We start from the raw sequence: 26680 nt of genomic DNA on the forward strand, positions 1-26680 counted from the left end.
AGAGAAAACGCATGCGATGCCACTGAACGTAATAATGAAAAGCTATTGAAAAAGCGAAAAAAGGCAAAAACAATCAGGCGGAAAAGTGGGGGTGTGCTTGTTATATAAAGGCAGAGCTATCAAAAGAGTTTACTACAGACAAGCTTCCAATCGGCCGTGTGAGTGGTTCTAAGCGAAAGCCTCTTTGGCGGGTTTGAGTTTCGACTTCATTTTGGAGGTACTTTCGCTTTCACAGGCGAAATAGAAGTTCAATCAAGAATACGATACGTTGGACATAAATGAAGTCGTTAACTCGAAGTGCAGGCAAGTGAAGAGGAAAGGAAATATGAAAGAAGGTAAAACGAATATCGGAAAGAAACAATAAAGTAAAGTTTTTATTATCAAGTAGTTCATTATTTGTCTTTATTCATACATATGATAATTGGTCCAGCGCGGTTAGCGAATGGACCTTTTAAGAGCACGGCAATGTTAGTGCGGAACCAAGTAGTAGCCTGCAATATCGGATCAAAATAAATACATTATCCCGATCAAAGGCTAGTTCGCGATTTCACTGTACCCACATTGAGTAGTGCTACGAGGGTACGAAGTCCGTCAGTTGAGAGAAATTAGTTTTTCATCAACAGAGTCTAAATTAAAACCTCAAATTTATGAGGCTGTAAGGAAATATAATCTCCTTAGTGCTATCTGCTGGAGACTATAGTTTAGCCAACGCTAAATCTCGTGTGTGGTGATGAAACGATGAACGTGAAAAAATCAAGAAGTACAAGAAGTTGTCTTTAGTGTTTTGCAGTTTCAGTGTTTACATGGATGCTGTATAATATCATCAATCCTTAAAGTTACCTGAGAGTCAAAGGTAAGCAAGGCTTTGCTTTATATGATTAAAATTTCCAGGTGCCACTGAATCAATCAATTACCATCCCCTTGTTGATATTTTGATTAAACAGTGGGGTTCAACCACTGAGCTATAAACCCTGGAGACAGTTACTTTCAAGATTGTTGAAGCCGGTCTTTTAAAAAGTTTCCCTTAGATTATAAATGCTGTAGCAACAAAGAGCTAGACCAATCTTCTCTGCGCTCCTTCGACTGTTCGAAATTTCTTAAGGCCGAGGGAATTTGAATATGAGAGTTCAGCGTCGGCCGCTCGTATGTCAAAAAAGCAACCGCCTGAAAATTTCATTATTTCAAAAAAATTCATCATTATGGCCGCAGTCACAAATAACTTGTGTTCACGTCATTTCCAGCCCTAAAAAGTGAGTCATCGGTTGGTCGGCACTAAAATCGTCGGAAAAATAAGGTCTGAAAACATAGGCTTTGTCATAGAGTTACTTTATTCATTAAAACCTTACACCAACCAGAACCTCAGCAATTGTATGAAAAGTGAATTTTCACTGTGTTTATATACTGCGAGCGATGTAAATTTCCTGTTTTCGTACTATAATCCGATAAAGCTAACCACAGAGTCCTGAATTGCCCAATTTTTTGTTCTGTGGATTTTTGTAAACAACAATTGGGCCATTTTAGATTTGGTCCACAAATGCTAGAGGTAATTAGTCAAACAATTTGATTATCAAATTAAACCAACCTAATTGAGCGATTTGAATTTAATCAATCAAACGCAATTCAAAACACACCTGTGCACTGGCAACTGGCGGCGCAGTGGCGCACATGCTGCTTACAAAGATTGATAAAGTTTCAGTCGGCGTAAAAGAAATTATTCATGTCAGCGTCAATTACTTCATAATCTATCGCGTTTTGACTTTTGTTCCCCTTCCACGTCCGCTTCAGCTCGCTCCTGCTACTTTTTCCAAACATTTTTGCGCGCATGCGTGCCTCCCTCTCCTTAAACCCTTACCGAAAAACTCAATATTGGTACAGCCCAGAATTACGCTTGGCGCAAGGCTTACTCTTTCGAAAATTATCTTTGGTGCAAAATTTCATGGAATCCATACTGGATTCAAACTAAAGTAAAATTGAGATTCAAAAGAACCTTGAAAAATTCAATTAGATTGTTAAATTTGATAAATTTATCTTCCTAATATTTAACCCTTAGAAGCCAGAATACGTATATATACGTTTTGAAAAGGCCATTTTATCGATACACAGTCTTTTGGTCATAACTCCTGACCACTTGAGATTCAGAGAAGAAAAATCGTTGTTTTTTGTAGCTGAGAGAAATGGCTTTCCAACGATACCAAAGTTGATACCTGTGATACCTGAATCGTTTGTCCTGGTCGAGAAATTGCCTTTGAAAGAAAAAATTTCCAGAAAAAAATGATGAAATTTTTGGCCTTTTTCAAAAAAGTAAGCGGCTTTGAAAGGTTAATAAAAATTTTTTAAATCTTTAAAACTGGTTCAAACTGTCCAAAATGACTACTGGTACTAAGAAAAAGTAGATAAAGGCATTTTAAATGAAAAATGAAAAATAATTGAGTCCATGTTAACCCTTAGAAGCCAGAATACGTATATATACGTTTTGAAAAGGCCATTTTATCGATACACAGTCTTTTGGTCATAACTCCTGACCACTTGAGATTCAGAGAAGAAAAATCCGCAGTTTTTTGTAGCTGAGAGAAATGGCTTTCCAACGATACCAAATTTGATACCTGAATCGTTTGTCCTGGTCGAGAAATTGCCTTTGAAAGAAAAAATTTCCAGAAAAAAATGATGAAATTTTTGGCCTTTTTCAAAAAAGTAAGCGGCTTTGAAAGGTTAAAATGTTAACTTGTTCCCGGTCAATGCTCGATGGGGGTCGTCACATGGTTTCTACCTCTTCTATATTTAGGGGGTTTTGGATTTTGCAAAAACCCTTAGGGGAATTTTCAATTGACAATACTTATGGGAAGACTGCAAAAGTAATGGTAAATTTTTATAATTGTTAATCTTTAACAAGAATTTCATTTCCTTTTAGACAGCTGTGCTTATCAACATAATTGAAGAGAGATCTGCAATAGAAAGTGACCATCCAATAGGTAAGACTTTAAAAATACATATTTTTAAGAGACTTATTTTTCAATTATAAAATTCCTTTTTTCAGACCCACTTTTGAAGTGATTTTTTGCCAATTTTATAGCTTGTAAGAAAACTGCTTCTGGCCATTTATTTAAATAGAAAATAATAAAAATCCTGGATAAAAGAAAGGATAAATCAACAAAACGCAAAAGTTTGTTCTCGCAAAATATTTTGGAAAGGTTCAATTCGCGAAAGCTAATTTTTGCGAAATGGGTACCCAAAATAGGACCGATTTCTTTTGGTAACTTGGGAACGAACTCAAAGAAATGTTATAAACGCCCCCTTGAATAAACGCTCCTCCTAAAAATAAAAAAAATTAATAAACACCCCATATGTTTATTCGAAGTAATACGGTATATTTTCTTTTAAGACAACCTTTTCACATTGATTTAAAGATTTTAAAATCGCCATAAAAAATCAATGTAGAAGAAAACGAAGACTGTTTCAAACATGGGTATTTCATCAATCTGATTTTCAATATTTTTCAGGTTTCGAGGGCCTTTCCGAAACTTTTTTGAAGAAATTTCCAGAAATTCTTTAAATTTTTGGAAGATTGTGTCTTGAAGCTGCTTGAAAACAGATTGGTGTAATATGGTAAAGGGCTTTTAGTTAAAATTTGCAATATAGATTTTTTTATTTATCCATCCAGGGAAGGGTGAGAGACGAGAAGTACAAGGAACAATTTAGTGGCCAAGCACTTTGAGGTAATCTATATTTTATCTAAAATTGCAAATTTATTTTATCTAATCCCGATATTTTACCCTCCCATTTTTAGGGGGATGTTAGAATCAAAAATTTAAAACACCCCCCTACTAATTTCAAATCCCGCCCAAAAGGTGAGAGTACTTAACAATTTTATAAGGCTTTTCACATGCTTCTATAAATTTAAACATTTTCTTTTCTTTTTTTCTTTTTATAGGAGATCAGTGTGGTTCATACAGTGAAGTCCGGTGATAATCAATCGAGTTTGGATGGAACTTTCTTTATATATAGTAAAGAACGCATTATATATAATATCCAAAGCCACAGCCAAAGCCAAAGCCTTAACATATTTAATTATTCACTTTTTAGTTGAGAGTTGAGAGGACTACCCAACTTATTGCAAAAATACAGAACTCAATATAATCAAAAATTGTTCCAATTATTGTCTTTTCCCCTTATCCTGACAACCTGATATCTTTAGACGCTTATCGCATATCCATTGGGAACTTTGATAGGGCTAGGCAATATGACCTCCGTTCCTTATATAGCACCTCAAAATTTGGCAGTACCAGTAGGGTGACCAGGAATGGGCGTCCCCGCTCTCCGTCTATTCTTGCTTTGGTGTTACTGACATGTATTATTCTAATTCAGGCGGGTGATGTAGAAACGAATCCAGGCCCTGTTACCATTTACAAAATAGTTAAAGCAACAACTCATCAAGGCAATGGGGCGGTGTATGGCCGAACAGCGGGCTCCCAGTGTATGTTTATGTCATTATCGGCAATAGTGTATTCTGATGCAAGGGCACCCCCCGCTATTGGGATACAAACGATCTGGATACAGTTTTGAAAATCGGTAACGACCTTTATGGGAGTTTAGGATATACTGATCACTTTTTAAGTTTTGACAAGTTACCCCTACATATTGAAATTGCTAATAATGTGGTCGATTTTGAGCGCACTACACCAACTGTTTCAGCCTTGACACAAGGAAAGTCGTAACTTTATTGATATACCTGCCGGTTATAATAGTGGAATATTTTTAGGTGGGTCTAGTGGAACAGCTTTTATGTTTCATGGAAATTCTTATTATCTGTTTGACTCGCACAGTCGAAATGAGTCGGGCATGTATGGTGGAAACACGGGAACATCAGTTCTGCTTGTTTTTCAAACAAAACTCGACCTAGAAAATTACATAAGAGCTTTTCATCTAGATCAATTTTCGAACGAGTTTGTCGGTATGGGAGTACAGTACATAAAAGTAATACTCTCGGAACAGTCCAATCAAAATCTTAAAATCCATTTTCGAAATATTGTATCAAGCTCACCTAGAAAACGTAAAGCGTTACAGGAGGACAACAATTCGAAAAAAAAAAGAAATTCCGCAATAATCTCACACCAGAAAAGAAATCTAATATAAATGAAAAGCAAAGGACAGGAATGAAAAACTTTAGAGCTAACCTCACACCCGAGAAAAAGAAAGAAATAAATGAAAAGGTCCGGAATGACATGGCTAGCTCCCGCGCAAATAGCACACCTGAGAAAAAGGCGCACGGTATAAGAAGGCCGCGTTCTAGAAGCAGTACACCTAAATCTAAAATAGAAAGGTTTAAAGCCGAAGTGCGACAGGGTCCATTTTACATTTGTGTCGTTTGCAATAGACTCCTGTATCAGGTATCAGTTATGTTATTTGACGAAAACAAGTATAAGGGTGTAGAAGAAGAAGTTTTTCGCTTTCGTGTTCATAGTTTCGATGGCAGAGAATACATTTGTAATACCTGTCATAAGAAATTAGTTAAAAATACCATTCCCTGTCAAGCGGTTGCTAACGACTTGCAAATTATTGATCTACCGGAAAGGTTCTCGGATATAAGAAAACTAGAACGGGTAATTATCGCAAAACGTCTTTTATTTAAGAGAATAACAATAATGAGTAAAGGTCAAGCGCCAAAAATGAAAGGAGCCATTTGTAACGTGCCTATTAAAGGGGATGGGCTGGAGTTTTTACAAGAGACTTCACTAATTGGTTATTTCAAGAATAGAGATGACGCGTTCTTTAGAAAAAGTAACAATTTTTTTTATTACAGGTTAACGACCAACCAAATCAAACGACAAGCTTGTAAAAACTCCAGCTTGTCCCTATTAAAGCCGATGACATCTGTAACGTCTTACCTCGTGGGATGGATAATAACGGTGTAGTGCGAGTTGCCTTGAAAAAGAAAATGAGTTTCAAATCGAATGTCTATTTGGAACCGGTTAGGCCACAATTCATCAGGGAGATATTGATATATTTAAAAGATAATAATCCCTTGTATTCTGATATAGAAATCAATGTAGACTCAATTCCAAGGTTTTGGATAAACTCAATCAATAATGGAGGAAACAACGAAAACGATTTCACCAATAAAGAGAATATCGAGCACATAGAAAGCAACGAAAATGAAGAAGAAGAAGAAAATCCTTTAGATCGCTTTCGAATTCCAGCTTCTGAAACTGTTTTTGTTCTAATTCTGAGAAAATTGGAGCAATTCTGATGGATTTGTCTAAAGCCTTTGACTGCTTGCCTCATGATCTTCTAATCGCTAAACTTCATGCGTATGGACTTGGAAATAAAAGCCTCGCTCTTATCCATAGCTATCTTTCAAATAGGAAACACAGGGTCAGAGTGGGTTCATCTTACAGTAGTTGGCTACCTTTGCTATTTGGAGTGCCTCAAGGATCTGTTTTAGGTCCAATCCTTTTCAATGTTTTTATCAATGATTTATTTTATTTTGTAAATGAAGATGACCTCTGTAACTTCGCCGATGATGATACTCTTCATAAATGTGCTTTTTCCTTGCAAGAAGTCATTGAAGCCTTAAAATTAGACTTGCAAGTTATTCTCGCTTGGTTTGAACATAACTCTCTTGTAGCCAATCCGGAGAAGTTCCAGATGTTATTTCCAGGTACTAAAAATGCAAATATATCTATTGACATAGGAAATTCTTCACTAATATCTTCTGAGAATGCTCTTCTTCTTGGTGTAACTATCGACATTGCTTTATCATTTTATACTCATATTCAGGATCTATGTAAGAAAGCCTCTCAAAAAACTAAATCTATCCTGAGTATGAGATCATATTTGAACCAAGATCAGGCAGACTTATTATTTAATAGTTTTATATTATCTACCTTTAAGTATTGCCCTCTCATTTGGATGTTTTGCAGTAAGATGGCACATAATCTTTTGACTGAAGCTCACTACAGAGCTCTTAGAGCTAAAGAAAATCTTCTAAATCTTGATTATGACGAGCTTTTGGTTAAAGCAAATTGTGCGTCTATCCATACTCAAAACCTCCAACTCATGTTAGTGGAAGTTTATAAGAGCGTCAATAATATCGGAAATAAACTAGGCTGGGACCAGTTTGAAATTATCCAGCGTGAAACAGGGAGTGATGATGAGGATAACGATTCCCCACGTCCTCCAAAACTTAGAAGAGGCGCTCAAATTAAACTTCCACTACCAAAAAATGCAGTTTGCTTGAACTCCTTTAACTATCGGGCAGGACAGGCTTGGAATAGATTGCCCAATGAGACCAAAACATCTGAATCATTAGAATGCTTTAAAACAAAAATTTTGAAAGCAAAAATATATTGTTCTTGCAAACTGTGCTCAATCTTTTAATGTTTTTAGAATTTTTATCCTATATTATTTACTATTAAGTAAATATTAGATTGTCATGTTGGTTTGAATTAGTCTTTTGTACTATTTTGTTTTGTACCAACGTTAAATAAAGAATAAAATAAAAAAAAATAAAAAAAAAATAAAAAATACCAGAACTAGCTCATGATGTTGTTGACGACTCTAATATTACCATCGCTCCAGGGGAAAACAAGGAACCTTTGCCCATTATTTGCAACGAGAACTGTGAAATGCTCGCTCACCCAAATTTATTCCCTACAGGTAAATTCGGCTATACACACAAAAGAGATGTAAAGCTAACTCCATGTAGATATTTCAATCAAAGGTTGCTAAACTACACACAAAAATTCTCCTCAGATGCGGACTATATTTTTTACGCTCAATCTCTAATGCAACACTTGAATTTGAATAATAGCATAAACACAGCTTTGAAAAAAATCCAAACCGAGGGATTAACGGCTGGCCGTCTGTCACAAAATTTTAAAGAAACTATATCAAATCTCATTGCTAATGATGACGCCTTCAGTTTCATGAATAATTTGAAGGGAAGTCCAGCCTACTGGAAAAGGTTTTTATATGAAACCCTTGCCATGATAAAACAATTAGGTCTGCCAACCTGGTTTATGAGCTTATCTTGTGCTGATTTGAAGTGGCCTGATTTGATTGAAATAATTCAAAAAATAAAAGGAAATGAAATGACGGAAGAAGAAATAAGAAACTTGAGCTATAAAGAACGAACAGAAATCCTTCAGTCTAATCCTGTTCTGATGGCAAGACATTTCCAATATCGTGTTGAATGCTTTATTAAAACTATTTTAGCGAAAGATACTCTAGGGGGTAAACTCATTCATCATTCTATTAGAGTGGAATTTCAAGCTCGAGGTAGTCCCCATATTCACTGTATGTTATGGATCGAAGGCGCACCTACACTAACCCATGACACTATTGACGAATATCGAGATTTTGTTGACAGAGTTGTTAAATGTGATCTACCAGAAGATAAAGAAAGTGAGTTATATAAAATGGTGATAACATATCAAGTTCATAGACATCCAAAATCCTGTCGAAAATACAAAAACCAACCATGTAGATATTATTTCGGAAGATTTTTTACAGAAAGAACCATTATTGCCAACCCTTTAGACCCCAGCCAAAACAACAGAGAAGAAAAATTAAAAGAAAGAAAAAAGGTTTTATCCCCGGTTAAAGAATACATTGACGCTCATTTCGATCCAAGATACAATAATGTACTTGATCCACAAAAGGATAATTACATCGAGCCAAAATCAATTAATGAGATTTTAAACGAGTTAGAAATTCCGAAAGATGTTTATTATGAAAATCTTGCTATTTCGACCGATACGGGATTTCAAATACATTATAAGCGTTCACCAGCTGCCTGTTTTATAAACAACTACTTTGAAGATGGCCTACTAGCATGGAAAGCTAATCTAGATATACAGCCTGTTTTGGATTATCATAAAGCTGTGGCGTACATGTGTGCTTATATTTCAAAATCTGAAGATCAATCGACTGAAGCCATGAAACAAGCAGCAAATGAAGCTATGAATTCAAATCAGTCTCTTCGAGAGAAAATGAAATCAGTATCAAGGGCATATCGAACACATAGAGAAATGTCAATCCAAGAAGCCGTCTCTATTGTGCTTCCAGAAATATGGCTCCGAAAAACAACGCCAGGTGTAATTTTTGCAAATAGCAACTTGCCTGAAAATCGCTATCGCGTATGTAAAAGTGAAGAGGAAATTTCAAACATGGATGCAGACGATACAAATGTTTTTAAGAAAAATATGCTTGATCGATATATCGACAGACCTAACAGAGCATTCAAAAATGGTAGATATGCTGCAATGGACGAGTTATGTTACGCTCAATTTTTGTCAATTTATTATTTAGACACTAAAAAAAGAGAAGAAGAAAATGACTTTCAGCCTGAAGTTCTTGAGGAACTGAACCAAGAAGAAATCGCAGACCTGGCATTGCCAAAATCAGTTCCGTTGATGTCGAGTAAAGGGTGCTTGAAATTGAGAAAAACTAAATCTGTTTTAAGGTATCATGTACCAAGCAAAGAAAAAAAACCAGAGCATTATGCACATCATTTGCTTTTCATGTTCTATCCATTTCGAAATGAAGAAGAGCTCAAAGCTACCCCTTCTGGAACGTTTACTGAAAAATTATTTTCTCCTGGTGTTCTCGAAGTTGTTAATAGAAATAAAGCTATCGACCCACTTCAAATCGTTATTTCGAGTCGGGAAATTGGAGATTTTATTCATGTTGCATTAATTTATTCCCTTAAGGTATTCCAGAAAAGCGTATTTTAAGATAACACGCCTCTAAACGCGCAAAATTTTCGAGCGGAATTTATTATTGAGAATTGTAGAAATTTTGAATTTTTGCAGAATTTGATTTTGTTTAAAAGGGAAAAAATTGCAATAAGTAATTTTGCATCAATTTATTCGCCCAATAATTTATTCCTTTGAGGTGAATGAAGCTTTTATCATTCTCAAGAATCATCCAAATTTTTATTTGTTATTTGGAATTTTTTTAGGTCAGTTCCAATCTATTTATGGTTAGTTTTAACTGATAACCAACGGTTATTTCGATCTGAAAAACCTATTATAATTGTTCTTTCTTTTCTTTTCTTTTGCAGTCCAATTTGATAGCTCAGCTTCAGCTCCTTCAACTCCAAAGAAACCACGAATGGAAAAAGCATCAGGTATGTGATTGTTACTTAAAATGAGAATCTTGGTCTTTCAAGGGGTGCTTTGATAAACAAGAATGCCACTCATTAACCCTTTCAGTCCCAGAGTTTTAACAGCTACTTTCCTAGAAGTAAAAATTGCATTTAGAGACTACATCAGTCAAGCCTGGATAACTTATCAACCATAACATCAATGGTTCTAAAATTTTCACCCTTTTCTTCTTACAGATAGAGGAGCATTTTGCAAAAAACATTTTTGGCAAATGACGTCATAGGCCGGTCAGGTGACCAAAAAGTGGCAAAAAAATTTTTAAACGGCTTATTTTTCGTCAGTCTATAAGAAAATTTTCTATGAAGGAATGATTTAAACCCATTCATTCTTCTGATATCGAGCCTAGTGGTATCTTTTACCTCAAAAAAATTATTTGTATAGCACTCATAGGAAAATCTTAATAATTGAAAGAAGTTGTAAAAAATTCCATTTTCAGGCTTACAGTTATTGTTTGTAAAAACTTTCAACAACATTTATGTAAACATAACTTTTTATTGGAGCTTTCTTTTTCTATGAGGTTTTTTGCACACGATGCGCTATGTTATGTACTTTTAAAGCTACTTGAAGACTTCTCTATATTTCGCGTCAAAAAACTACAGATCGTGAAGAAAGTAAGGAACTGCTGTGCGGTTCTCTGGGAAAAAACAATGGGTACAAACGAACCGCAGTGCGGTACCATGGGACTGAAAGGGTTAAGACAAAATCTGTTGCATTTTTTGTCTGTATGCTGAAGTTAGGTTGCTTCATTACTTGGAAAATCTAGGCTTTTGGTATCACACTCCTGAAACCTTGCAACAGCAACAATGTAAATATGTGATGAGGTGTGAGAATTTGCCTCACTGTTAGTCTATTCTTAAAGGCTTCAAATTTTCTTGATTTAAGGTGCGGCGCTTATTAGAGGGCGGCGCTTAATTCGAAATTTGAAAATTTAGCCTTTCAAAGAGCTTCAATAGTTCCACGAAGTTGGTTGAATCGTGAATTTTGCATTCTTAGATGGTGGGTTCTTTATACTTTTAGCCTAGTCGTTGTTGTAATGACATAGCAAAATGATGTATTTATGATTTTAGAGTTGGCTATTGATATAAAAGTTTGAATGTGTGGCGCTTATTAGAGGGCGGCGCTTATATCGAAGTTAAGATTTTAGGTGCGGCGCTTATTAGAGGGCAGCACTTAATAGAGGGCAGCGCTTATTGGAGGAAATATGGTAGCCTATTTTGAACTCTGATCAATAGACATGGTTTTCTGCATAAATTATATAAATCAAGCCTTTTTCCTTTGCATGTGAATGCTTTTCTTTGTGACAAATTTGAAATATTGGAAAATGGAACTTTCCAGGGACTTTTCGTATTTCTTCTATTGTTTTCAAATATTTCAAAGCAAGGGGTGCATGTCACTAGTCCGACACTTTCTAGTCCGACAGTAAAATAGTCCGAATCTATAAAATCAATTTAAAATTTGGAAGTCTTTTTTTCCGACGTCACTTTTGTCCGAAAACGAAAGATTTTTGAGTATCAAATGTTGAATAAGGGTTTTTCACTGAGATAATATTAATAAAAGTTGATTTTGGCGGAATTTTGACATAATTAGAAATAAAGGAACAATCAGGGTTGCAAATCACTAAAGAAGAGCCGTAAAAACAGCTAAATCCAATTTCTTGACTCTTGAAAGCCTAATCCTAACAAGCTTACCAAAATTTAAGAAAAGTCAGGTTTAGGGGCCTAACCTCAAAATCGGAACTTTGGATTTTTAGAAAAAAATGCGCCTCCTCTTCCGCGATTGATATTACGTTTTTTATATGTTTTTTTTTTACTCGTTGTCGGACAAAATTGTTGTCAGAATACTGACGCATTCGTCAAACCCAACGTCGGACATTTATACTGTCGGACTAGAAAGTGTCGGACTACTGACGACCTCCCAAAGCAAGAACCTATCTGTAGGCAAATATCACAGACCATTATCTCTTGAAACACTAAAATCCACATTTTGTTCATAATTTTTCATTTTTTTAATAGATGATGGAAATGAGCAGCATGGATACGTGATAAAACTTTTCGATGTAGCAACATCTCCCTCTAAAATCAGATACTTCAATGCCTTGATTGATGATGGAGTCAGGGAAAAGAACATCGTTTGCTACAAGACTGACCTACACCAAGCCTTCCAATCGGCAAAGCTTAAAGATCGGCCAATAAAGATTACTCAGTTTACGGTTGAGAATGATAAATTTAGAAATTCCCTAAAATTTAAACTTGGTAACAATTCTCATGCAGAAATATCAGACAAGAACATTCCCTTTGAGTTGGTTGAGCAAAAACTACAAACTGTCAATGATTTCACTAAGTTGAATGATTTGGACAAATTACCCGATGAAGCAATAATCAATGTAGCGTGTCATGTTGACTTAACAGAAGATCCTGCAGAGGTTAAAACCCAATTTGGACGTAAGCAACGACTCAATGTCCGCATTCAAGATGATTCTGTCACTGAATCAGTGAAATTGGTTTTATGGGGAAACCACATATCTAAAATTGCTGCTAAAGGTTCTTACCGTTTCAAAGAACTGAGAGTGAAAACCTATGATGGGAAATAACTAACGTCTACTGCTCACACCGAAGTCACCAGCTCAGATGAATCATATGTGGATTTGGCTGATGTTTCTGGTTTTAACGACACAGAAGATCAACATGTTGCAAGTTTCCCTGCCATTGGAATAAATAAACTTGAAACGAACTATTATTGCCCTGTGTGTAACTTCCAGCTGATACAAACAGGGATTTACGGGCAGTGCAACAAATGCCCAATGGAGGTGCTTCTTAGGGAGAAGTTTTTTGACGTCAAGCTGATGTTTAAAATTGGAGGTGAGAACGTAACCTTAATTTTCCCCCATGACCTATTTGTCAACCTGCTTGAACGAATTGGTGCCGATCAAAGTGACTTGGAAGATGTGAAGCAAAAGACTTTGCGTGCATCTAACATTTCTGTTAAATATAAACGTAGATCAAGAACTGTGACTGAAATTTGCTAACTGTAAACAATATTTTGCTAGCATGAAACACTCCTGTAAAGTTTATAGGTAGATCAAGAAAAGTCACTGAAATTTGTCAAGTGCTTTAATCGAGCTTACATTTATGTATATAGTAAACGTGTAGTTTTGAGCCTTTTAACACGGTATTTTTGCTAGTATCTGACATTTCTGTATAATTTAAACGTTGCTTGAGAACTATCCCTGAAATTTGCTACTCTTTTGTGTATTTCACTTTATAATGACAGCCCAATTTAAAAGATTTTCCCCGAAGAACCCGCACAAAAGAGTACGTGCTACTATAAAGCTTACATTTATGTTTATAGTAGTAGTATAATCGTAGTTCTCAGCTTTTGAGACGGTATTTTTTGCTTAGAATTCATGATCGGTGGCATTGTTTAGCATTTTAAACTGATAAGAATTTCTCTGATACTTGTAAATATCCCTTTCTATTATTTTTAGGACAGCTGTTTTTTGAAGTTTTATTTTTGATTTTGCGTACTTCATTTCAAGAGGTCGTACTGGATAGGTCTCTTGATTTGATTTATACTTCTTTTTGTTTGTACATTTTTTTCTTCTTTACTTATTTACAAATAGTCAGGCTTAACTTGGCTATTACAAACTCAGTTTTAGAAAACACCATGAAAACATTTACTAGACTCTACTATCTCGAATTTCTTTTTTGGGTCTTTTGTTCACACTTGCTCAAATTGTCAAGTAAGCATAAGTTACTATACTCGAGGAAAAATCAACAAAATAAAGTGCTGTTGGCCTATTTTGCTCGAGGGGTAAAAAAATCACGTACATCCTTCCAAAAAATCACAAACAAAATCATCACAAAATCACAAAAAAAATCAAAAAATCAAAAAAATCACAGAAAAATCACGAAAAAATCGAAAAATCTCGTACACCTTTTTTGGACTACTTTACCCCTCGATTTTGCTGGCATCTCCTAAGAAATGAAGATTTTTTGGCATTTCGTAGAATTGAAGTCTCAGTAATTTTTAATTGATAGGGGATTTAAATATTGCTATTTGACCCCGCACAAGCTCGTCCGTGCTTAACTGTAAAGATTGATCATTGGGCTCTTCCAGAAAAAAACCATTCATGGGGGGTGGAAGATACATTGTCCAGGGGTATTGAAAAAACCCTGAAAAACTGTTATGTCCATAAGGTGAATTTGCGATGTCCAGGGGTAAATCTTTGTGTCTAGGGGGTCAATTTGTTGCTTGTCCATGGGTTAAGCCCGTGTCCAGGGGGTGAAAAATCGTAATTTCCATGGTCCATGGTCCATGGGTAAAGAACTAAAAAAATAATATATCCTCCACCCCCCATGAACGGTTTTTTTTCTGGAAGAGCCCATTTCCTGTTTTTTCGGAGAAAGAAATTGCCAATTTTGAACATTTTTATACTTAAAATCTATTTGTAAACTATTTGAGATGCTTTCCTTGAGGAGTACCAATTATACCCCAATCTCTCCTACTCTTTGGAAGCTAATTGTGGGGGGGGGCCTAATAGCAGGGGGTGGTTAACATTTTAGAAAAATATCATAAACGGGATGGGTGTAAATAAATGGAAATGGGTGCTTTTCCATAAAATAAACTAATTAGGGAGCGTCTGCAAAAATAAGAGGGGAGGGGTGACTCATTTTTTCAGTACTCCAATAAACTAGCAACCTTCGAAATCCGAAATGTAAAACAATGAATTTGCAATTACAGTCTTGAATTTTTCTAGCGTAGCTTGAAAAATACCGATTTTCACTGATTATCTAAAAAGTGACTCTGTACAAGCTTGCAGATAACCAGTCGGTGGTTACAGCTAGCCAAAAAATGATTTTTCAATTTGATTTCAGTTCAATATACTTTATAGGGGAGGGTGTTATTATAATCATCTGAAAAACCAGAACGAACTTATAACAGTCAGTATTTGATTTATTGCACAGAAAAAAATTGTTATAGACTGCAGGCGAGGTAAATATTTCGAGTGCTTCAACACATGTATGATTATAATCAAAGTAGTTATTTCGCCGAAGCATCCAAGACCCAAAGAATCTCAAATCCATATAATCATCCATATCAACTGCAGGGTCTGAAAATAAAAAAAAGTACTGATTGATATCTGCAGGAATGATGGAGAGATGCGAGATGCCCGACGATACTGAAAGAGAGCTGGGCCTTAATGCCGACAGGCTGCTTGTTCTCTTTTTATCCTATCATTTGAAAGAAAAAATTATTAGCTATTATTGTCTTCAGTGAAGTTGAATAGTTCTCGCAAAAAAAGTTCCCTTTTAATGAAAAGCATTTGATGTGGCTTTCTCCGCCTATCATATAGATAGAGTTTTTGTTCAGTATGTATATTAGTTTTTAGATTACACTGTTCTAAAATATTTCTTTATTTTTTCTAGAAACAAAACTAATTTACTGAATTATACGTAAAAAATTTTCCGGGGAGATTTAGGCCGATAAAATAAATTTCGCTTCCGTCGTTCCGGGTGACGAAAAAAAAGTTCACCTGAAAGGCCACAAAATTTTTTTTCTCGACTTTTTATAAATGTTTCTCTGATATTCCACTATACCCAGACTACGTCATTTCACTGTTTCAACGTTATTATTTCATTAATATCTGCTTACTTTATTATACAAATTTTCGATCGTGTATGTGCAAGTACAATTTCACGGATGAAAGATCTTTTAGTGGTTGGTTTTTCCATAATTCTGCGAGCTCGTACTGACGAAAACTACCAAAAAAGAAAAGAATATTCAAAAAGAAGATTTTTGCCTAATCCAGATATCTAACGCGAAAAATAAAATCAATACGATATATGCGATACATGAAACTTGAAATTCAGATAGAATTTGTAAAAAGAGATTTGCAAATGTTCGATAATAGTCAATATAGAAGAGAAACAAATAAATACTACACTTTTTGAATAAAGGAAGTATTTATATTCGCATCGCATATTACGTGACACACGTGAAAGAATAACAAAGGAGGGGTTCTGTAATGGGATTGCATTCAAAATTTAAGTATTTAATAAGTCTCCTTCACAGAAGTTATTTATTATACTTCAAGAGAGAAAGAGAAAGTTTGCTACATGTTCCACCTGGCTGAGTTTTGTAAAGAATAATCGATTCAATTTTTTGATCCTACAAAATCTACGAAATCAATTATAAAGATCGTTTCAAAAACTTAAAATTCGTTTCAATGTTTCTCAAATCGTTTTGGAAACTCAAAATTCGTTTCAATCGTTCTCAAATCGTTCCTTCATGATAAAATTCTGCTGAATTCGTTTCATGTATATATAATCATTTGTTTTTCGACGAAAGCTTTTCAAATCGTTTTGAGATCGTTTTAGATTGTGATAATTTTACCTTCAATACGAGTTTGAAACGAAAAAGATCGTAAATTTCACAAAAGTGAAACAAAATTTGTGCACGGTCCCTAATTCCTTTCAAACATGAGCCATTCGACGTGAACTTGAACTATAGTTGCAAGATCTTTTTGCGCTACTTTACGACTGTTCTCTTTTTCTCCGTTCTTCTTCTTTTCTTTTCCTTCTCTTTTTTTTTCTGTCATATTTCTGGGTCCTTTTATACCATTTTGTGTATTATCTAACGCAGTGTAACGTAGTTCTGGGTCCTAGCGGATGTGTCGTTAGCCCCAAATTGGTTTCCTGTTTTTCGCAGTTAATGTTTCTAATTTATTAAATGAAAACGCTGCATCACAATATCATTAAAACATATCAGGGAATATGTGCAGCCTAAATCTCCTTGAATCTATCTTTAAACTATTGGTTTGCAGAAGATTTGCGAGCACTATAGAAATCAGCCAGAAAGTGTCGCAACACCCGGTATTTTCGACGAAAACGAGAACCAGAATAATTTCGCCCCTCTACGGCGAGAAGTTTTAGTCATGTGAGGTGCTTCTACCTAATGCAAGGATTTTCCTCTACAAATAAAATTGAGAAAATTGCGACATTGGGTTACAGTCATAAAGGGAATTAAATCCAAATTAAACGTGTTTTTACCACGCCCTCCCAGTAAGAAAACGTAGACAGAGAATCGATATATTAAAAAACTCATTAAAAAAAGTTAACATTTAATGAAAAGAATTTACTTTGAATAAATATTCCAATTTTCTAATCCAGTGAAAATTTAAACAAACTTTTTGGCGGGAATTTTAAAATTAGATTCAAAATAGGACGAAAACAAGTCCGAAAAAAGACATCTTGGTTCCTTGTTACACGGTTACACAAACAAAGACAAAATGTTTGAATTTAAAAAAAGCTATATTTCGTACTACACTAAGTACATCTCTCAGGCATATGATGTTACATAAAAGTAATGCTACTTTATACAGAAAATTTTTGTAAATTAATTAAAAAACGATATACTACTGGGAATACATCAGTAGATAAAACAATTGATAAAATGATGCAATAAAAACAATGATAAAATGACGTGATATAAAATGCACGAAAAACCTAAAATCAGTGAATAAAAGTGCTAAATAGACCGAGAAGAAAGAAAAGAATAGAAGTAAGTACGCGTAATAACCTAAGAAAACAAAAATAATTCCCTAGATGCCCTCAGACCATGGTTCAAACAAAGGCTTTTTGGACCTACCCCGGTGGGGTGGAGGTCCTATAAATTAACCCATGTTCGTTAGTTCGTTCGTTCGTTCGTTCGTTAGTTACCAACTTTTCTCGAGATTGGCTCATTCAATTTTTCTGATTTTTTGCACAAAGGTGCATTACTATAAACCCTCGAATGTGACGGAGCCCGATTTTCGAAAAAAAATTTTTTCCGGCCGGTAGAACCGGAAATGTCCCGAAAAAAGCGGTTTTTTGAGATTTTCTCGAGATTTATCATTAGTTTTTTGCGATTTTTTGCACATAGATGCACATTAGTACTGCCGAAAAGGTGTCGAAAACCGTTTGCCGAAAAAAAATTTTTTCCGGTCTGTAGAACCGGAAATGTGCCGGAAATCGTCGTTTTTTCACATTTCCGTCACAATTTTTTCAACTTATTTAATTGTTTCTTTACAGAAAAATGTTCTTTATGATGATGCCCAAAACTTAGCATCGTTTGATTTCCAAAAAAATCATCCTTTGAATCCGGAACTCCTTAAAAATCGCCGGAACAGCCGAAAACCGGCGTAAAACGGTTTTCCTTCATTTTTTCAACTTAAACTCGACAGATTTTCATGATTTTTTGCACAATGATGTAAAATGGCAATGCCCAAAATGTGACAGAGCCCAATTTTCGAAAAAAAAAATTTTCCGGCCGGTAGAACCGGAAATGTCCCGAAAAAAGCGGTTTTTTGAGATTTTCTCGAGATTTTATCATTAGTTCTTTGCGATTTTTTGCACATAGATGCACATTAGTACTGCCGAAAAGGTGTCGAAAACCGTTTGCCGAAAAAAAAATTTTTCCGGTCTGTAGAACCGGAAATGTGCCGGAAATCTTCGTTTTTTCACATTTCCGTCACATTTTTTCAACTTATTTAATTGTTTCTTTACAGAAAAATGTTCTTTATGATGATGCCCAAAACTTAGCATCGTTTGATCTCCAAAAAAATCATCCTTTGAATCCGGAACTCCTTAAAAATCGCCGGAACAGCCGAAAACCGGCGTAAAACGGTTTTCCTTCATTTTTTCAACTTATACTCGACAGATTTTCATGATTTTTCTTTCACCGTTAAACATCGATGCGTTTCTTAATTGCTTTCTCCGTTCCAATAGATATATAAATCGAAATTTAAAATTATACATTACTTCCATTAAATTCTAATTATTCGTTTTATAAATAGGTAGGTCCATTAAAGTATTACTTGTTTCTTTTGATATAAAGTGCTTCTTTAAGCAATAAAATGTTCCAATTTGATGACGAGTCCAAAATTTCAACATTTTCCTACCTGGTAAAATTCAATGTCTGCTTTAGCTGGTATAAAACTACCAGCTAGTAATTGTCCACTTTTCCTTGGTAGATTTTCCTACCTGGTATAATTAAGATCTTTTTTGTCAGTTTAATAAGGATAAAGATTCTAGGTAGTAATTGTCCACGTTTTCTAGCAGATAAATTTGTCGAATTCATCATAGGTTGCTACTATGTGAAGAACCACATGCTTTATTAAACCAGCTTCAACATCCAAAGGAATTTTAGTGCATTCAGCTATAGCTTAACCGGCGTAAATATTTTGTATATGTAATCACATGATAACGAGTGCAATTCGAATATAATTGCACGAGTGATTTTTTTATTATTAATTTTCCGAGTCCGAAAGGACGAGGAAAATTCGAAACAAAAAAATCACGAGTGCAATTTTCGAATTGTACGAGTTATTATGTGATTACGAGCTAATCGCACAATGGCTTTCACTACTTTTTCCCAGTTAGGAAAGTAAATTACAGAAATTACACTGAGAGTTTTATATTTTTCTCTTCTCTCTGTGTCTTTCTTTTATTGTTGTTTATTAATTTTCTTTCTCACAAAATGAATTTCGAATGCAATTAAAACGTTCGATGCAAAAAAAATGTAAGAAAAAACATCAAAATCATTTTTGTAAACATATACAGGTACGAGCCGGGAAGTATCTTATCCATTTGGTGGACTAACTTTCTTGGGGTTTTTCTTGAACCTTATGGTAATAAGAATATTTTAAGCTTCTGGGCCACCTGGATTTCTCACCTGGGTATCCATAATGGCGGATTTTTGGTCATGTGACCCCCGTAGGCAAAACTGAAAATTCTTCCAACCCAAATATAGGCATATCATATATCAATCGATCGGAAATTTGATACTGATTAATTTTGAGATACAAAGTTGGGTCTGAAAACTTTCCTATCTCGAGATATAAATCACTTTCGTTTTCTCAGGTTTGGCTGCAGTTGTAGGCGGGCTTTCATGGAGTGAGGCAATTCTTTTAGTCATATCTCAAGAAATATGCTTTTAAACATATCAAAACTTTATGTGCTCCTAGAAAAGGCATTAAAAATTGTTTGTGCAAATTTTCAAAAATTTTGCAGTAAAAATGTGTATTTTACAGACCAGAGTACAATTTTCTTACCGTCGAATAAAAGATATTTTTCTCTCACACAGCGATCTTTGATCGGATTAATCGGATTAAAATTTCGTTGTTTTAGACAAATCTTAGGAAGTTAACTAAGTAGAAATGCTTTCTTTTTCTTTTATCCTTTAGAGAACAAATATAAGTACCTTCTGTGAAAATTTCAAGTCTCTAGCACTTTCCTATCCGGAATTATCTTGATTCCGATTTAGAGGGATCTCAACCGGGACGAGGACGGGATAGAGGGATCTCTCGACAACGAAAGTGCACAATAACTGGTAAACAGGTTGATGTATCAAAAAACTTTTTTCCTATTTTTACATTGCTATAAGGAGACTTTATATACCAAATTTCATCTCCTTTTGAGCACTACTTAAGGAGATACAAGGGATATTACCAAAAATAATCCCGATTTTACATTAGTTCCAATGAAAGATCACTGTGTCAAAATTGGTCTTTTTGTCTGAAATGAATTAGTGAAATGATGCTTAATAAGGTTTAGAGCCACTCGATTCTTCATATTATACTCAGAGAGGTACCTGGGGAATATATAAGGGCTAAGTGTGTCTGGTCAGCACTTTATAAGTATGATTTACGGTAAGACATGATCCCGAAAACGGTGAAATTTCCAAATAATTAATGAAAAATTCTCTCATTGCATCTCAACATTAAACGCGAACCTTCTGTTCTTTAGATTGACTAATGCAAAGAATTATGAATAATGTAAATTGTTACAGCGTGTATTTTACAGACAGGATTTAAGTGCTTCTAGGAGCTTGTCTTGTTCTAAAACGCTTTAGATTACTACAGAAATACCCGAACTTGAGAATTTACTGAGTTAATCCGTCAAAATTCGCCAATTCCTTAATCTTTATTGTTCATGCATGAAACGAGATTTAGAGGGCTTAGAATCTGTGTTGTCTGTAGGACCAAAAAACGTCGGCATAATATGGCTTCGAGAGGCGATAATCCTAGGCGATTGTAGGAAGCCTAGTGATGGAGCCATATTTGTGAACCTGCTTGGATCTATTCTGGTTACTGTTACAATTATAAGAGGCGTATAATGGTCCAATGCATCATTGTATATCCGCTTTAACTACATGAATGCAACACAAAGCCTTCAGCTAGTTGAAGAAGCCAGACTGTAGGAATTTTAACTTAAAGCGCTTTAAAGAAGTTATTGCCATATAATAATAATGGTTTAAGCTACATGTCCAAAATATCCCCGTTTTCTTACAAAAATCTAAGTATAATATTGAGAAATCTTGATTTTAAAATTCTTATTTGTTTTGGACATGGCTTGCTGATGGTGATCCCATTTCCTTTCCCCTCATGAGGTTTTAAAGTTTTAGAATAATCTGGTCTCTGTGGCTTTGTCAGAACATTAACAAACGACTGGACATCCTTCTCCTTCGTAAGCACTGCTAGCTTCGTTGCCGCCTCGTTAAAACATAAAATGAAACAATAGGTTTTGATGATCTACCTTGGGAATACCTTGCTAACAACGTCAAAACTTACACAAAGTCCATGTTACTCTTCTCCAGTCTTTTATTTATATCATAACAAAGATAACAGATGCGAAATCATCGTCATTTTTCAAAACTCCGATGAAATAATATCGAGTATATAGGATTGAGAGTATAGGATTCAAATTATGATATTCTTATGACACAGGCTCACAACTTTGGCATACTTTTTTTTTTCAAGTCAATAAAAAAACTAATAGCGCGTCGTCGTGCAAACATCACGATTATTACTTCTCTCATTTGAGATGCCTTGAAGTTTTTACAAGATACTTCACTAATTGGTCATTTAAAGTGATAGAGATGACGCTTTCTTTAAAAGTAATAAGATTCTTTTATTACATCTTAACGAACAACCAAATCAAATATGAGCTTGTAAAAACTCCAGCTTGTCCCTCTCATTTGACCGAAATTCAATCCCACAATCCTTTTTAGTTTTAATTCAAGAGTCGTGAAATTTATTACTTTTTCTTTGTAACTGAGTGTAATTTGCGTGCAAGCATAATTGACGCAAAGGTTGACGGGATTGAATGTCTATTTTTAGATTCGCTACGGTATGCTATTGGAATGACAAAAGTGATTCAAAAGTATACACGCAGTTGAAATTCTCCATTTCAGCGTATAAAAAAATTGAAAATAATTATTTTGTGACTTGAGAGTAACTAGCTGTATGCGCAGCGTCGCACGCTGCGTGTCCCAATCCAGCAAATCACTATACATCTAAAAAAAACCCAACGGAAGAAAGATAGCTGCTGATTGATGATAAGATTTTGATTTAATAAAAGAAAGGAGAAAAAAGTTCAACGCCATGAGAGGAGGCTTTGTAGAGCTTGTTAGATTTTCGAAAACTTTTTATAAAACGTTGTAAACACACACGTTTTAGCATATTAATATATAGATTTTCAAACTATCAAGCTATCTATCAATCATTTTACCTAAGTAATTCATGGAAATAGCATTGTGACGGAATATCAACGGATTTTTTATACCAATTTAAAAATACGGGCGGCAACGAAGCTCGCTTCAAAGACACAATGGAAGATAGACGTCCAGTTATGATTTATCCCATGTGAAGGCGCAGTAGTGTACCAAGTATTGACCGTCGTCTAGGAGATCAGGACTAACTCCAACTCGGTGCTGTGTTTCACTTAATGAAAAGTAAATGCTACTTTGCTAGGACCAACCCATACCATGAGATGGTCGTAGGGTGGACAGAAACTCTACAGGCCGTTCAGTGACTGTGCGACAAATCTGTGCTAGTGTCTAGCAAGCTTGCAAGAAATAAAAACTTTGGGGCTTTGTTCTTTTTTAGGAAAATAATTCAAAGTCTGACGTCTGGCGCATACAAAGCTATCATGGCTTAGTGGTCTCAAAGCCAGACTAATTTCACCAAAAATTTTATGCTTATGTAGCTACGCAGTTCTGGAAGTTCTAAGCACTTCTCGAAGTCTCAAAGACAGGCTACACTATCTTCAATAATAAAGATATAGGAATTAGAGGATCTTGACGGATTTTACTCAGTAAAATTCTCCACCTCGGGTTTTTCCGTGGTAAGTCCAAACATTTTAGGGCAATATAACCACCTAGAAGCACTTAATTCTGGTCTGTAAAATACACACAGCGATTTACATGTATTCTTGATTCTTTGCATGTTTCAAACTAAAGAATAAGGTTCAACTTTGTTTAATGTCGAGATACAATGAGAGACTTTGTCAAATATTTGAGTAATAGCTTGTAAGTTTTACCGTTTTTTGGATCAAATCTTACCAAAAAAACATGCTTTTAAAGTGCTGACCAGACACACTTAGCCCTTATATATTCCCCAGGTACCTCTCTGAGTATAATATGAGGAATCGAGTGGCTCTAAACCTTATTAAGCATCATTTCACTAATTCATTTCAGACAAAAAGACCAATTTTGAGAGAAAAAGATATTTTTTCGACAGTAAGAAAATTGTACTCTAGTCTGTAAAATACACATATTTACTGCAAAATTTTTGAAAATTTGCACAAACAATTTTTAATGCCTTTTCTAGGAGCACATAAAGTTTTGATATGTTTAAAAGCATATTTCTTGAGATATGACTAAAAGAATTGCCTCACTCCATGAAAGCCCGCCTACAACTGCAGCCAAACCTGAGAAAACGAAAGTGATTTATATCTCGAGATAGAAAAGTTTTCAGACCCAACTTTGTATCTCAAAATTAATCAGTATCAAATTTCCGATCGGTTGATATATGATATGCCTATATTTGGGTTGGAAGAATTTTCAGTTTTGCCTACGGGGGTCACATGACCAAAAATCCGCCATTATGGATACCCAGGTGAGAAATCCAGGTGGCCCAGAAGCTTAAAATATTCTCATTACCATAAGGTTCAAGAAAAACCCCAAGAAAGTTAGTCCACCAAATGGATAAGATACTTCCCGGCTCGTACCTGTATAACATTGGCGCAGCATTGAAGAGTGTGATTAACGATTAATTGCTCTCTACAGGATGCAATTAACCATTAATTGCTCCCTTTGAGTGCGTGCCAAATAAGAAAAAATAACCCATCGTGCGATTAGATATAAAATTTCTCAGGGCCTCTGTGTGAAATTATGCGAACATTGGTAATCGCAAAAATATTTATAGCTTTCAGATAATATTTAAAAAAAAGATCACTTAGCAATTTATCCTTATTTATTTTGATTGATTGACTGTTGAATTTAGGAATAAAGTTGACAAAGCAAGAAAATTTGATATTCTATTCAGGAAATAAGGTCAAAGGTGTGGCAACTTTGTCTAGTAGAAAGTATACTTCTTTTCTCATTGGTATTTTAGTTTCTTTGGCTGGTTCCGTGGTTTTTACGTTTTTTTTATTTTATATTATTGCGCGTGTTTTATACTTACTATCTTTTATCTGTGGTGGTGTCTAATTAACACTGCTTGGCCTACCTTCACAATCCTATTTCTATCATATAGGAGGATATTTTCGTAAGACGCCGAAATCCTGTGTAGGTCGAAAACTGAGGAACAGATTATGTGTTTTCTTGAAATATTTTTTTGACTCATATTGAGTTATTTCTTTCCATCTTAACTCATATTGAGTTGTTTTCTTCCTTGTAGTCATTTTAGATCACTAGTTTTACATTGACGGATATGTCATCATATTTTCCTTTTCAACTCCAACCTGATTGATTTTCTGTGAATGTTTATTCTAGATTTTTGTTGTAATTCGTATTGTCTTTTTGTTTTGTGAGTTTTCTCTTTAGTGTTTCCATTTTGAGTAGTTGCAGGTTTTGTACTTCTAGACTATATTTTTGGATCTAGATATCAGTTACATCAAAATGCCTCGAAAATGTCAATATGAAAATTGCATAATCAGAGAACGTATGTCTCGCTCGTTATAAAAAGGCCGACACAAACTTTTAATAATTGGATTGGAACATCGAGTTAAGTCTCTTTTGTTAAGTCGCCAGGGGGTAAATAAAACAGACCTTGATACATTTATCGTTCGTTTCAACTTGACGATTCGTTTAAAACTCAGATAATATAAATTTAATATAATTACCCTTTCCAAATAAACCTCTTCGGTGGCGAGCGTAGTCTACTCTGACGTAATTGTAAAATTTATGTGATGGGATTTTGACATAGTAATGTTGTTTGGGGAATTATGAACTTCTCTGGAATTTCGATTGCATTTATTAAGGTTGATTTTTATGACTTCTAAGGGAGCGGTCATAAAGTATCTACTAGAGGGGGGTGGAGGATATTTTGAAAAATCCAAAAAAAATTTCGCACCCCCTCCCCTAACCTGGAAAAAATTTTCGAACCCCCCCTCATAAGGCCCAATATTTTTTCGCACCCCCCCCCCTACTAAGAAAATTTTTACACGAAAAAGAATTGATCCAGATGCGGTACAAAGAGTATTATTTGTTTGTATGACAGTTTTTTATGTCAAAATTAGGTAAGGGAGATAGTTTAGCCCTGTTAAGTTGAAGTATAACAGGGTTAAGACAAGAATCATCAAGTGGTTTTCTCTGAGCTTCTGTCAAATTTTGAAAAAAATACGGCTTATTTTCCCCAGTAGCGACCTGGCTTAATTTTCTGGGGGTGCAAACTATGAAATTGGCGCCCCTGGTATTTTTTGTCCTTACTTGCGCCCTCCATTATTAAGTGAAAATATTAAACTGTAAGAGCAGTATGGTTGAAAGTAACGCCCGGAATCTTTGAGTCAAGAAACTTGGAATTTGCTTTTTGTAATTTGAAATGTTAAGGTGTTTTGGCATTAGCAGATGCTAAGGAGGCGCAACCATGGTTTGCGCCGACGGGCGAAAATTTCAATATTTTTCAACACCATTTTAGCTAAAAGACACTTTGTTTTGACAAATTTCTTTTAAGAAGTACTTTTTCAAACCACTCTGATGAGCTGTGAGAGCCACTAATCTACGTCCCTCACCTAGCTCAATGTTACAAAGCAAAAGGGCAAGGCGATGATGCCCAAATAATGGCAATATGAAATGTACATATATCCAATAAGATTAATTATGAGTTGTCGGCCGTAAGGGCGAAAAAATTTTGAAATCTTCAAACGTAAAACTATGAAATTAGACTTCCTACATTTTCTCTTGAGTTTCCCAAAAAAAATTGGAACCCCCCCCCCCCCTAAACCCTCAAAAAAATTTTGGAACCCCCCCCCCCCTAAACCCTCGAAAAAATTTTCGAACCCCCCCTAGAATCCTCCACCCCCCTAGTAGATACTTTATGACCGCTCTCTAATGGTACTTTTTCTAACGAGTTTGATTACTCTGTTCTCACACTTATGTCTTTTTTTTCCGCGTCCTTTTCCGTGATTACTTTTATTTATATTTTCAAAGACAGGTAAGGAGGCATATTGATGTAACTGGATATAAGCATTGAAAAT

At 35.1% G+C, this 26680-nt stretch overlaps 1 long non-coding RNA gene across 1 annotated transcript; it reads left to right on the plus strand.

The window, feature by feature from the left end:
- The first annotated feature begins 428 nt into the window (after positions 1 to 428).
- Positions 429 to 4105, plus strand: LOC136799437 (uncharacterized). The gene is made up of 4 exons (XR_010845525.1): positions 429 to 853; positions 2909 to 2969; positions 3659 to 3713; positions 3929 to 4105. It is a non-coding gene; the product is annotated as an uncharacterized lncRNA (long non-coding RNA).
- The last annotated feature ends 22575 nt before the right edge of the window (positions 4106 to 26680 follow it).

The sequence above is a fragment of the Clytia hemisphaerica genome, unplaced genomic scaffold (genome assembly GCF_902728285.1).
Source record: "Clytia hemisphaerica strain Z4C2 unplaced genomic scaffold, Clytia hemisphaerica genome assembly, whole genome shotgun sequence".
Taxonomy (NCBI): domain Eukaryota; kingdom Metazoa; phylum Cnidaria; class Hydrozoa; order Leptothecata; family Clytiidae; genus Clytia; species Clytia hemisphaerica.